At 39.2% G+C, this 13,531-nt stretch overlaps 1 long non-coding RNA gene across 1 annotated transcript; it reads left to right on the top strand.

The window, feature by feature from the left end:
• On the top strand, positions 1-3,930 carry LOC139359781 (uncharacterized). Its single transcript, XR_011616192.1, has 2 exons — positions 1-117; positions 1,048-3,930. It is a non-coding gene; the product is annotated as an uncharacterized lncRNA (long non-coding RNA).
• Positions 3,931-13,531: the final 9,601 nt, after the last annotated feature.

Raw genomic sequence — 13,531 nt, 5'->3', positions numbered from 1 at the left:
GCCTCACTCTGTCTCCCAGGCTGGAGTGCAGTGGCCCAGTTTCAGCTCACTGCAACCTCTGTCTCCCAGATTGAAGTGATTCTTCTGCCTCAGCCTCCTGAGTAGCGGGGATTACAGGTAGGTACCACCATGCCCAGCTAGTTTTTTGTTTTTTGTAGAGACGGTGTTTCACCATGTTGGCCAGGCTGGTCTTGAATTCCTGACCTCAAGTGATCTGCCCGTCTTGGTCTCCCAAAGTGTTGGGATTACAGGTGTAAACACCACACCCAGCCTTACAATGTTGATTTTAATTTTATAGCATTTACAGTTTCCTTGAAATCTTTTCTGTCATTCACATTAAAAAAAAAATCTCTGTTGCCTATTCATCTCAATCTTACCTTACGAGTCTCTATTATTATAAAATATTTATAAAAGCTTATTATTTTTCGTTCTTTTTTTGAGAATCTCAGCTAGGTTTTGAAATTTTTCTTCTGAATTTTGGAGTAGCTTATCTTTAGAGGTAGGCTGTTCCTGGGTTTCTTATTATTTAGTAGGTGTGTCTTTTCTCAGATTAAATTCCCTATCTTCCCACTTACCTTGTGCTGAAGAATACTGAAATTACAGCTTTGTAGATAATTATACATTCAGCAAAGTGTAATAATTCACTTTTAAGAGAAAAATATTCTTCTTAATATGTATTTTTAGCTATACTGTTAATTTAGATCAATAAAATAATACTTTTCTCCAGAAATAACTTTGCCTTTAATGGTCTTCCACTTATTCTGAAGAGTCAATTTATGAAAATGCTTTTATTGTTTTTTTTTTGTTGTTAAAGGACCTAGATTTTTAAAAAATGTCATTTCTTAAAATATTTTTTGATTTTCAGAACATTTGCAAAGATAATAGCGAGAGATCCATATATTGCTGTTTTCCCTATTATTAATACCATACATTAATATGGTACATTTGTCATACTTAGTGACCAACATTGATACATTCTCATTAACTAAAGTCCGTATTTTCTTCAGATTACCTTAATTTTAACCAATATTCTTTTTTCTGTTCCAGGATCCCATCCAGGATTCCACATTACATTTGATTGACATGTCTCCTTAGATTCTTCTTGGTTGTGACAGTTTCTCAGACTTTCCTTGTTTTTGGTACCCTTGACAGTTCCGAGGAGTACTAGTTGTATATTTTGTAGAATGCCCTTTGGCTGAGATTTGTCTGATGTTTTTCTCATGATTTGACTGGGATTATGGGTTTTTGAGGAAAATAGCATTTTTATCATATTGTATCAAGGGTACATGTTGTTCACATGATTTGTCCCTGTTGCTGTTGGTGTTGATCACCTGGCTAAGGTCGTGTTTGTCAGGTTTGGTAAGGTTATCACTGCTCACCCCCTCACCCTTTCCACACTGTACTCGTTGGAAGGAAGTCAGTATGTGCACCCCACTGTTAAGGAGTGGGGATTTATGCTCAATCTCCTTGAGACTGGAGCATCTATATACATCACTTGGAATTCTCCTGCACAGGAAAATGTCTGTTCTCAACCATTTACTTATTTATTTAGTTATTTCACTATTGACTCATAAATATTTATTTTATACTCTGAATTTAATCCAATACTACTGCATTTATTTTGTACTCAAATTGTTCCAGCTTTGACCACTGGCAACATTTTCAGTTGGCTTCTTTGACATGCCCTCATCACTGTGGGTTTATTTATTTTTGAGCACTTCCTTATTTTCTGGACTCATAAGATGTTCCAGGCTCATCTTGTGTATTTCCCATCCTAGTCCTAGAATCAGCCATTACTCTAAAGCAAAAACACCCTGGTTCTTTTTACTGGAGAACGGTATTAGAAATCCAGATCTGGGCAGTGGATTTGCTCAATGCTACTGGGGTGTTGTTACTTCTAGACCCCCTCAGTTGACAGAATAAGGAAATATGTATATACCTACCTGCATATATACACATATTTTTATATATAACTATCTGTATATTAAGTGAAATATGTTCGTACTGACATCTCCAGCTCCAGTCCATTACCACATGGGTTGTTCTAGCCTCCTCCCATCACTTCTCTGTAGACTCCTCTTCCAGAATCTTGCTTTTAAAAAACATTTCCGGCCGGGGGCGGTGGTTCACGCCTGTAATCCTAGCACTTTGGGAGGCCGAGGCAGGTGGGTCATGAGGTCAGGAGTTCAAGATCAGCATGACCAACATAGTGAAACACTCTCTCTACTAAAAATACAAAAATTAGCCGGGCATGGATGTGTGTGCCTGTAATCTCAGCTCCTCAGGAGGCTGAAGCAGGAGAATTGCTTGAACCCAGAAGGCAGAGATTGGAGTGAGCTGAGATTGCACCACTGCACTCCAGCCTCGGGGGACAGAGTGAGACTCTGTCTCAAAACAAAAACAAAAACAAAAACAAAAAACCAAATGCTTAGCATGTCAGGGTGGAATAAGACAGATCAAGACTCTGTCTAGAAAAAAAAAGTTAAAAAACATTTCCTTAACTAACATTATGTTTTAATGCTATAAATATATCTATGTTTTAAGTGTGTATGTATTAAAGGTTCATTGTAGAACATTTGGAAAATTCAACAATGTCCATGGGAGAAAATCCAAATCTCTTTCTAGACTCAATCACTGCTAACATCTTCATGCACATGCACACAATTTTATAAATAAAACTGTGGTGATACTAGACATTCTGTTTTGTAATCTGCTTTTTCTACTCAACAAGGTATAATGAACTTTACCACCATGTCATTAACTATTTTTCTTAAAGGTCGTGATTTTAATTACTTGCAGAATATTAACCTTTAGTTTTGAACATTTGAGTTTTGATTTTTTTTGGTATTAAAAATAACTATAACAAGTACTTTAAAACATAAGTCGTTAGGCACATATCTGATTTTTTTTTATTTAGACTACTTTGTGGAAGTTAAATTACTGGGCCCTAGAGTAGGAATATTTTAAGTAGTATGATAAACAATTCCAAATTTCCTTTCAGAAAAGAAAGTTGTAATTTAGCTTCCTACCAAAAATTGTATATAAGCCATTTTCTCTACATCCTTAGCAACAGTATATATTGAAATAATTTTTAAAAATAATCAATTGATTAAAATGACATTTCAGTGTTGTTTTATGTTGAATTTCTTTTATTATAAGTGTGTTTGAATAGCCTGTTTCCTAAGTTCATTGCCCATGTATATTTCATATTTCCTGTTAATGTCTTTTTCAGTTTTTTTATTTTAAAAATTATTTCAAAATAATATTTTGGTTTCAAAATAATACTTTTAGTTTCGAAATAAATATGTACTCAATACAGAAAACTTTAAAAAACACAGAAAAAGACAAAGGAAACATAATTACTTATGATTCCATTACCCATTCTTACTTCATTGCTATCATTTTCACTTTGATGTGTGCTGAGGTCTGAATGTTTGTTTCCTCTCTGCAAATTCTCACATTGAACCCTAATCACCAGTGTGATGGTTTTAAGAGAGGCAGCTTTGGGAGATGACTAGGTCACGAGGGTAGAGCCCTCATGAATTGTGTATAAAGGATGAGTGCCTTTGTAAAGGAGGCCCCCCAGAGAGCTGCCTTGCCTCTCCATCATTCCAGGATGCAGAGAGAAGGTGTCGTCTGTGAACCAGAAAATGAGACCTCCCAGACACAATCTGCCTTGATCTTGGACTTCCTAGCCTCCAGAACTTTAATAAATAGATTATGTTGTTTACAGTTTACCCAGTATATGGTATCTTGTTATAGCTGCCCAAATGGACTGAGACAATGTGTCTATATTCCAGAAATTATATTTTATAAATGGTTAATTGGGAAATGAGTCTCTAAAATGGTTATAAAAAGGTCAATCTGCCTTGATCTTGGACTTCCCAGCCTCCAGAACTTTGAGAAATAAATTGTGTTGTTTACAGTTAACCCAGTCTATGGTATTTTGTTATAGCTGCCCAAATGGACTAAGACAATGTGTCTGTATTCCAGAAATTATTTTATATTTTATAAATGGTTAATTGAGAAAATGGTGTACCAGACTCCTTGTTTTGTAGTCTGCTTATCGATCACTTAATCATTATTATTTCCCCAGTTAATACACAATAGTCTTTTCCAAATTTGAAGGAAGGTACTCTTGAGAATGCATATCTATGCATCTTTTCTGTGCCCTTCCTTCATCAGGATATGTGACTGCATTCAACAGGACCCAAATCTGGACCATCTCCTAATTCCATGGCACCATTCTCTGTCCACGTGGATTTCTGCAGGATCAGCCTCCTGGAATTACCAGCCATGGTGTTCCCTTGAGTTGCTGTCACTGCCAGTCTCAGCCTTGGGGACAGTGGGTAGGAGACATGGTCACTCTCGGCTTTATTACCACATTCTAAGCACGTACACAGCTGTCTCTTAATTTTCCACAGCACGATTGAGATATGGCTGTAACATTTCACAAAACTTGTCTAAAGATCTTGACATAAAACAAGAAAAATTGAACACACAGAAAATTAAAACCAATAACTGAGTTATTCGCTGAGTTCACAGATTCAAGTGCCTCTGCCTGAGTCCCCAGCCAGCACTTCCAGGGCCACTTCCTAGATGGGATGACCCTGGTACAGTCTGCTCACCCCCATTTATTTGCTGATGGCTTCCTCTGATGCCCTTTTCCGTGGTGGAGCTTCAGGTTCCTGCCCCTCCGCAAATTCTCACTTGTCATCCCCAGATTGGTTCCCACCAGGATGACTGACAGTTGTAGAGGCCACACTTCTCAGAAATAAAAATAAGCCTAACACCCTGCACACAGTGTTCTTTTGGACACTCTCTCCAAACAGATTGTAATGATCAGGCACCTGTATGTTTTCTGCAGTCAAATTACTCAGCATAAAATTGAAGTCTCCCTATAGGCTAGCAGAAACTCAAAAAGACACAGGCATAAAGCTAATTATTGCAGTACTATTTGTAATTGTAAAAGGCTGTCCATCAATAGGGGACTGGTTGAATAAAGTATGATACAGCCACATCATGGGGTATTATGCAGCTGTCTGAAGGAAGAGTAATTCTGAATAATGTTAAGGATGATCTAGGATATACTACTTACCGAAAAAAAGCAAGGTAGAGAAAACTGCATAGCATGCCAGCTTTTTCTAAGAAAAGGGGGTATATACATGTATCTGTTTATCTGTTTATATTAAAAATTCAGTAATAAACCATGAAATGGTTACCTACAAGGGGAGTAAAGGAAGCTAGACTTCTCTAACTATACCTTGTTTGTTGATTTAATTTTGGAATCATGTAAATGTTTCAGACAATTAAAAAATTAACAATTAAAATGTAATCCCTAAAAATCAAAATGAAAACAAGTGAATCTTAGCAAATAGTGAGTTGGTGACGTAACCAAGCATGAAGTTGTTTCAAGTGACTTTAAAACAAAGTCATTTGACTGGACATCCTTTGTGGGATATACCGTAAGTTCTAAAAGAACTACAAAACATTTTGGGCTTTGTCCATTGGAAAACACTAGGAACAATGACCAACCCATAGCCACAACCTGGTGTTCACATTATGGTATCTTAATATCATTTCTTAGTAAAAGGAACCAGGAATCAGTGGTGAAATGTTAGACCCTAAGTCTGGTGGAGGAAATGGTCAAGATGAGTCTGACTATCTTATACGAGAAAGCAAGGATGCTAGCAAAGGCTCAGGAGCTAGCTGCAAGGCTCAGGAGCTCCTGCTACCCAAAGCAGGAGCAATTTGGGCAACAAGAAGAGGAACATCTATGTCTCTGCAAAGGACATGATCTTGTTCCTTTTTATGGCTGCATAGTATTCCATGGTGTATATGTACCATATTTTCTTTACGCAGTCTATCATTGATGGGCATTTGGGTTGATTCCATGTCTTTGTTATTGTGAATAGTGCTGCAGTGAACATATGCGTGCATGTATACTTATAATAGAATGATTTATATTCCTTTGGGTATATACTATCCAGTAATGGGATTACCGGGTCAAATGGTATTTCTGGTTCTAAATCTTTGAGGAATCGCCACACTATCTTCCACAGTGGTTGAAATAATTTATATTCCCACTCCTCAGCAAACTAATGCGGGAACAAAAAGCCAAACACTTCGTGTTCTGACTTGTAAGTGGAAGCTGAATAGTGAGAACACATGGACACAGGGAGGGGAACAAGACACACCGAGGCCTGTTGGGGGAGGGTGGGGGTGGGGAGAGAGCAACAGGAAAAGTAGCTAATGCATGCCGGGCTTAATACATAGGTGATGGGTTGATAGGTGCAGCAAACCACCATAGCACACATTTACCTGTGTAACAAACCTGCACATCCTGCACATGTACCCTGGAACTTAAAAAAGTTAAAAGAAGAGGAACAATGGCAATGTGGTGAAACATTAAATGTTCTAAAGTTCATGAGTTCACAATGACACTAAAATCCCTCATGATCCTTTGGAGGATGGTAGAGAACCAACTCGTTTAGAGAACTGATAAGGAAAAGAATAAATCACTTGGCTAGCCTTTCCTGCAGAAATGTACCCCAGAGAAATGATAGTTGATCAGGGAAGATTTCATAGATGTATCCAGCTAATAAATAGGGAAGAAATAATAGATGCTCACGATTTTGCAACTTCTATTGAAATAGTGAATCTAGGCAAGGGTCATCAGTGACTGCAAAGATTGCAAAAAGGAGGGCAAGCAAACATAGTATGCCTTGTGATGAAAGCACACACTACCAGCTATAAAGTCCTCTTGCCCGCAAAACAAACACAAATCTGATCAAGCCTCTAAATCTAGCTACCAGTATATAGGAAATACTCCATAGAGAAGAATGTGCTAAATGACACCACTGAGAAATAATCCAGCTTCTTTAACAAATAAATTGCAAGAAAAAGTTGGCAGGGATGAGGTACCTAAAGGTTAACAAAGATTTAAGAAACACTGAAAACAAGTATCATGAATAGATGTATAGATTCTGATTTGTATAAACCAACTGTCAAAGAGTATGAGACAAAAAGTATTTATGAGAAATGTGGACATCAACTGAATACTTGATAGTATTAAGGAATTAGTGTGAATTTAGGTGTAATGACGGAGTCATGGTTACATTTAAGAGAACAACTCTTATCATTTAGAGATATATATTGACACTTTCTGATGAGATGATGTAATGTCTAGGACTTGCTTCAAAGTAATCTAGTGTGTGTAGTGCGGGAATAGGGCAGTAGAAATGAAATAAGAATGGCTTTGAACTGGTGGATCTTGTAGCTGGGTAACAAGTACATGCACACTCGTATTATTCGTTCTGCTTTTGCATAGGGTTGGAATTTTTCATTGTAAAAAAAGGGTAAAATACTTAAAAAAGAAGGAGGAGAAAGAAGAAAAAACCTCACCCATAGGACTTCATCAATACCCTTTAATTATGTTCCCTTAGGATTCTTCCCAATGCTTGTGGTGAAGAATGATGCTTTCATTTCCTGTGTGTTCCTGGGCTCCTCTGGTTGAGGACACTTCTTGAACGAGAACATGCACTTTCACCTCCCAAGATGTAGGAACAATGCATTCTATTTAAAAAAGAAACATTTTCATATCATCTGCAAAGATGCAACTTTACCCATAACACAGACAGCCTTTTTCGTGATTCTTTAGAACTGCAGTTCTCAAAGAGTGGTCCAGGCAAACTTGCGGCTGTTGAAGCAATTTCAGGAATCCGTATAGTCAAAACTATCTTCACAGTAATACCAAGACTTTTTGTCTTTTTCGTGCCCATTCTCTCACCAGTGTATAGAGGAGTTCTCTAGAAGCTCTGCAACTCTAGATAACTTTATTGCATTTACAGCTAATGGAATGTGTGTTTGTGTGTTATTTTTATGTGTGTGTATTCTTGTATTTTTTCAGTTTGTTAATAGCCTGAATATCCATAGATACAACCTACATAAATGAAAGCTCTTCAAAGTCTGTAATCATATTTAAGAGTGTCAATGGATCCTAAGACCAAAAAGTTGAGAAACTCTGATACAGAGAGCAGTTAGGCGCTCGATGGACACATATGCATTTCACAATAATATCACTGATTTACGATGCACAAAGAAAAACTGCATTTTGATCTTCCTAGACAAAGGAGCATTGAACTCACAAACTTAAATCTAAGCTCTTTCTTCTTATAACACAAACAACTAAAAAATTGATACTGCTTGCTTCCTACCTTCCATCCACCTTTCACCCCAAGGTTTCAAAGTCACAGGACTATTGCTTAGTCAAGGCTCGAGGCCAACAACTTGAGTATTTTTTCTCTTCCATGTTGGCTATGTGCAAGAAGGAGCTTTTCCCAAGCATGCAGCCAACAGAGAGTCTGGGCCTACTTAAGGCAACAGAAGCTCTACCTGTCTTTTCCAGAGGATGTCCCAGGGGTCATGAAATTTTCTTCTTACATTATAAAATGAAGCCAATGTTTCTTACCTTGTTGAAACGATAAAATGATGCAACATACATGAAATCATTAAGTTCTGCCTACAATACCTAGAAGGAATGGTAAATTCATTTCATTACCAGAAACTGCTGGAGTCCATAAACAGTGCAACACATTTCTTTCCTTTTCCTTTTATTTACGGTCAAAGAGAATCTCAGTTGGGTTTCTGGGAGGTCTTTCCTTTTTGCTCTCCCTCCCTTGTTTCTCAGTCCCTCTCCCAACCCCAATATCCATGGTCTTTTCCATCCCTCAGTTTTTATCCCAAATTCACTCTCTATCTTTCAGGTCTTCAAAGTTCTGAACATTAATCCTGACTCCATCCTGGCTGGGACAACAGCAGGTCCTTACAGTGTAAGTGGGGGAGGCAAAAAAGAGCCGAGGGAAACAAAAGATGGCCACACTTGGAAAGCAGGTGGCCCAGGCAGATGCTTATGAGTGGTAGCTGCCATTACTGGCAGCACCATTTCAAGAGTCCTTCTCATTGCTGTTGTGGCCCTACTCTAACAATCTTTGTTCTAATCCATTGACTGACAGTTTTGTTTGTAGTCACCTCCACCCCAAACCCCATGTCATTACATCCCTCCTTATGAAGCCTAAGCTAGATTGGTAACCATCATTCCATCATTTATAATAACTTCCTTACAAATACTCTTAACTCTCTTACTCATCTCTCCTTCTATTGACCTCATATGGCAAATCCCACCCTTGGTTAAATCCAATGCCCCATCTCCTTCAGCCTGACCCTGAACAGCTGATTGTGAATGGATAAATTACAACCACACTGACTGCTCTGACTAGCCTAACTTTAACTTATGACCACAAATATCCAGTGGGCCTTCGGCACCTTCCAGCATTGCCATGATATTTTCCTAGTTAACCCATTCTTGAGCTGACTTTTCCTATTTTTTAATCTGTCCTCAAATATCTAACACTAGAAAAACCATTCACCTGTTGTCTAAATGTGGATACCTTTGGGAGTGAAAGAGGTTCTAGTAACAGTTTTTTTGTGTGTCGGGGGAGGCGGGGGATACAACAGTCAAACCAATATTGTTTCAGGCAAATCACATTCCCCTATCTGATACATTCTCTTTTTTCCTCACTTTCATCTGATGACTGCATGGTTTATTTTATGGAGAATACAGAAATAATGAAAGAGAGCTCCAATCTGTCAGGCCACTTAATCTGCAGCCATGCTTGTTCTTCCAGTGGATAGTGTTTGAGTTTCTTGCAGCTGCTGTAATAAATTACCAAAATGTGGTGGCTTAAACTAATAAAAATGTATCCTCTCATAGTTTTGGAGGCTAGAAATCTGAAATCTAGGTGTTGGCAGGGCTCCAGGGAAGAATCCTTCCTTGCCTCTTCCTAGCTTCTGGTGGTAACTGGCAATCCTTGGCATTTCTTGTCTGGCAGATGCATCACTTCAATCTCTGTGTCCATCTTCACATGGCCTTCTCTCTGTGTGCCTCTGCCTCTGTTTTTTCTTCTTATATGGACACTGGTTACTGGATTAGGGTCTACCCCTAATGACTTCATCTTAACTAATCACATCTGTGAATAAGGTCATGTTCTGAAGTTCTGGGTGGACATGAATTTTGGGGGGACAGAATTCAACCTAATACAGATTGACTCTGTGCTCCTAAGTTTAGTTCCTCCACTTTGGACTTCTGCATCCCCTCTCTGTTGGCATTTTCAAAGACTCTGTTCCTGCAATTCTCTCTTCTCTTCATTGCACAACCATTTTCCCGTATTTATTGCATGCCTATCATTTTACAAACATACTGTAATAGCTTTTTTTTTTTTTTTTTTTGAGATGGAGTCTCGCTCTGTTGCCCAGGCTGGAGTGCCGTGGCATGATCCTGGCTCACTGCAAGCTCTGCCTCCAGGGTTCACTCCATTCTCCTGCCTCAGCCACCTGAGTAGCTGGGACTACAGGCGCCCACCACCACGCCTGGCTAATTTTTTGTATTTTTAGTAGAGACGGGGTTTCACCGTGTTAGCCAGGATGGTCTCGATCTCCTGACCTCGTGATCTGCCCACCTCGGCCTCCCAAAGTGCTAGGATTACAGGCGTGAGCCACCGCGTCCTGCCAATAGCTTCTATATTAAAAACTCTTCCTGCGTCTGGCGCCCCCCTCTACCTACTGACCCACTTCTCTGCTTCTTTATAGCAAAAGGCCTTGAATGAGTCACCTGTGCTCACCATCTGCACTTCTTCTCTGCCAAAGTTCTATTTAACTTGCTTCAGTCTGACTTTGAACTTTCCTGTACCACCAAAACCCATCTCCACGTTGCCAAATCCCAGTTCTCTTCTTACCCAACCTTCCACCAACATTTAATGTTCATTCTGCTGTCCTTCATTTGAATCTGGGACAGCACATTCTGTTGGTTCCCTCTCTCAATCTCGCCTTCTTAGACTCCTTCACTTCTTCCTCACCCTCTTCTTGACCCTTGAATGCTAACCTGCTCTAGGGCTCAGTCCTAGGGCCCCTCCTCTTTCAGACTTGCATTCACCCCACGAGTGATCATAGCGAGTATCCTTTCATTGTCATTGATATGCTGCCCAGCCACATAAATGTCCAGCCGAGTTCCTGACTCACATATCCAATACCTCCTTGACTCTACTTGGATATTGAATTCCCACCTCAAAATTATCCTAAAATGGAACTATTGATTTCCCTTCACCCACCCCTGATACCACCTACAAATGCAATACTCACCCATTGTCCTCAGCTCAGTAAATGGCACCTCCATTCACTTGAATACTCAGGCTAAAAATTTAGCATTCCTTTCCCTTCCTCATGTCTCAAGTGTTATCCTATTTATCCTCAATCCAAATGCATCTCTTCATCTTGACAGCTTCCTTCTTATTCCACATCACTAGGACTTCACTCAGGGACTTCTCCCAAGGTGGCCAGCATCACCCTTGTCCTTCTTCATACCATTCTCTTATCTACGAGCTGAGTAATCTGATCATATCATTCCATTCCTCAAAGACTCCCAGATGACCCCTCCTGTCACTTGGAGGAATCCAAATTCTTTTCCTTGGCCTACCCGGACCTTGGTTAGCTCTCTGTCTCTTCCCATGTTCATTCTTGCTCAGTTGGTTTCAGCCAGACTGGCTTATTTGCAGGACCTTGAACACACCCAGCTTTTCCAGCCTCAGGGCTTTGCCCTTGCTGTTTTCTCTCTCTGACATTCTCTGCCCTTTGATTTGATTTGTGTCCTCCTTCACTTTGTTCAAATTTCTGTTGCAATGTCTCCACCTTAGTGAGGTCTTGCCCAAGCACCTTATCTAAGCCAGCACCCCTTCCTGTTCCCGGCACCCTCCATCTCAGTTCCTGTCCTTTACCTGCTTCAGTTTTCTTCCTAGTTCACTTCACTACCTGAAATAAAATGATGTATATCTATATTTTATTTTCTTGGTTTATTCTCTGTCTCCTCTGTACTGTAAGCTCCATAAGGATAGGATACTCTTTGTTTTGTTCAACAAGAATAAGCTCCATAAGGGTAGGACACTATTTTGTTTAACAAGAGTAATATCTAGCACACTGTAGATATTAAATAAGTATGACTTTAATAATAATAAACATTATTATGGAAGTAAAATATATCAAATGAATGCTGAAAATAAAGCTTAATTAGTAACAAGAATTTCTGCATAGCTTGAAAACAATACTCAGTTTGAAGGTTTTGTTTGACTTAATGCCTTTCTATAGATATCTTTGACATTCAAGGATATTAGTGACTCATATTAAGTTTGAAATGGGTAATAGTTGCAATTACAACAGGGACCATTACTCAGCCCTTATTATAGATGCTTTGCATGGATTAGCTTATTTAATTCTGAAAACAACTCTCTGGGGTATCTAACACCTCAATTTATAGATAGGGTGTGGTAGTTTTAAACTATGTCGATAAATTCTTTGATAGTCCTCCCTTTAAAAGGTGGAGTCTAATTTGCTTCCTTTTGAGTATGAGCTTGGCTTAGTGGTTCAGTTCTAAAGAACAGAATGAGTGACTATGTTTGGTGTCTAAGATGAGATCTTCAAAGGCATTGTGACTTCCTCCTTGTGCTCTCTCTTGGATCACCCAATGTGGGTCTTAGTTTTTCCACCTTCAAAGTGAGGTGTGTGGATCAGATAACATCTCCAGTTATCCAACCTGACATGTTGTAAATCATCTCTGCATCAAATAGCTTTCTTAGCATGGACTATAACATCAGCTTAGTTGCTCTGTGCTCGAAAAAGTTGAAGTTTTGACAGTTTTGCTTCATTTTGTTGGATTTGGGGGGCCAAGATGAGAATGACATGAGAACACCCAAGCAACCTTATGGAGAGATCCATGTGGCTAGGAATTTAGGCATCCTGCCAACAGCCATATGAGGGTGCCATCTTGGAGGTGGATCCTCCAGCCCAGCCAACCCATCAGGTAAATGCAGTCCTAGCAAACATTTTGACTGCAATCTCACAAGAGATCCTGAACCAGAACCACCCCCAGTTAAGTTGCTGTCGAATCCATAACCCACACAAACTGTGAAATCAGAAATATCTTTTGTTTAAAACCATTAAGTTTTGGGGATAATTCATCATGCAGTAATAAATAACACATATATTTGGAAATGGAAGGATAAAGAGGTTAAACAAAGAGGCTGACAGCAGATATCTAGTAGTGACGATGCAAGAATTGGAACCCAGGCCATCTGCCTCTAGAGCCCAAATGTTCAGCCACCACAGGATACAGGAGGTCAAGATTATGTCTCAAGTAATACCGGAAGGAGAATATTGCCACATTTCAATGCCACTGTCAAGGCAGTGGATACGATCTTTCCTTGGATATTAAACTTGCTGGTATTGCTCTATTATATTAAAAAGGCCGTGTTCCAGGCAGGTACTGCCCTTGCTTCTAAGTTCCCTTTCTGCCTCAGATTTGTTTTGGTGTAGAGTAAACACCTACCGTTTCAGAATTCCTTCCACCATTTGTTTGGGCTTCTGCTCATACCCGATTCCCATCATGTAATTCTGGTAAAACTGCCAATTGTCATATTATTCCCAT

This window comes from Macaca nemestrina, chromosome 18, assembly GCF_043159975.1.
Source record: "Macaca nemestrina isolate mMacNem1 chromosome 18, mMacNem.hap1, whole genome shotgun sequence".
Taxonomy (NCBI): Eukaryota; Metazoa; Chordata; class Mammalia; order Primates; family Cercopithecidae; genus Macaca; species Macaca nemestrina.
Note: the sequence above shows the minus strand (reverse complement) of the source record. Positions and strands in the feature narration are given on the sequence as shown.